Source organism: Microtus ochrogaster, linkage group LG2, assembly GCF_000317375.1.
Source record: "Microtus ochrogaster isolate Prairie Vole_2 linkage group LG2, MicOch1.0, whole genome shotgun sequence".
Classification (NCBI taxonomy): Eukaryota; Metazoa; Chordata; class Mammalia; order Rodentia; family Cricetidae; genus Microtus; species Microtus ochrogaster.
Window position 1 is genome coordinate 12,656,318 of NC_022028.1, and position 1,352 is coordinate 12,657,669.

The window sequence follows — 1,352 nt, forward strand, 5'->3', positions numbered from 1 at the left end:
AGAGAGAGAGAGAGAGAGAGAGGAGAGAGAGAGAAATAATGTATAAAGATAATTTTTTTAAAAATAGCCTAACAAACATGCATATATCTTTAATATCTTGAGGTGCTTCTTTGGGTACTTAGTTTTAGTATTCGTTTTCAGTTTTCTATGTTTTAATGCATTTAAATGCATTTAATACATAAGGAATTTGCCATCTGCTAGTAGTGGGTAGTTATCTGTCTGCCTCACAGAGTATGTTTATAGCTTGTTAGTTATTTGTCTTTTGCAGAGAAGTCACAAATTGTAACCCAATCAGGAGTTAGACCTGTGGCTACTGTTCTCTGGCTGGTCTGATATACTGATTTTGAGTTAGTTTCTTAACCTTCTTGAGTCTGTATCTTCTAGATTAGAGGGGACTAGGAGAAGTTTCACAGGTGTTTGTGAAGTTCGAGGTATTGTTTATAGAAGTCCTTGGTAATTTACGGGGAAATGATGAAAACAGTAGATGAAAGATTCGTCAGGAGAAACAAATGGACACACGAGGAAACCGATGTGTAATGCCACTGTCAAGAACTCCATAAGGCCTACGAGTCACCCTGCTGGAGTCTGCTGCATTTCTCTGGATTCTCTGGAAGTACGCAAGACTTCCGAGTCAGAGACAAAAGACTTTGTTAACCAATTAGCAGCGCTCCATAGACTAAATGTTGTCTTGTTCAGGTTTCCTGGGTTTCAATTTCCACCAGCAACTGTGTGTAGAATCAAAGGAAACATGAGGTGAGACGCATTACAGAATAGGAGTTCCAGCTCAGGAAGGCTGAATCAGTTATATGGACAGTAAACATGACTGCCCTTCTTCCAAAGGAACACACTGCCTGTATCTGTCAAGGCTGTTTGCTACCCAGATGGCCTTCAAATGAGACTATGGGTGTGTGTGTGTGGGGGGGGGGTGATCAGGTGATTCCTGACTTCTAATTTGTGAGTTAGGAGGAAAGTGAGTGAAGTCACTAAGACCATTTGAAAGACAGCTTCCTGCAGGAGCAGTGTTATGATATAGAGAAATAGATGTTTGTAATTCACTAACTAACTTTATTTTGTGTGTGGGGGGGGGTATTGCCTGCATGTGTGTGTACCACTTGTGTTTGGCTGCCTGCATAGGCCAGAAGAGGGAACCAGATCTCCTGGAACGGAAATCGTAGATAATTGTGAACTGCCATGAGGGTGTTAGGGATTGAACATAGGTCCTCTGCAAGAACAGCCAGTGTTCTTAATGCTGAGCTATCTCTCCAGCCCATAGAAAAATATATTTAACTAATGTTTCATGTTGTTCAAAATAGAACTTTGAAATTTTTTCATTTAATAATTTAAACCAAGCC

General features: G+C 40.3%; 1 protein-coding gene across 1 annotated transcript in view; it reads left to right on the forward strand.

The window, feature by feature from the left end:
• The window catches only part of Lmbrd1 (LMBR1 domain containing 1), a 91,905-nt gene that overhangs the window by 48,015 nt on the left and 42,538 nt on the right, over positions 1-1,352 (forward strand). The gene's annotated exons all lie outside the window — the stretch shown is intronic.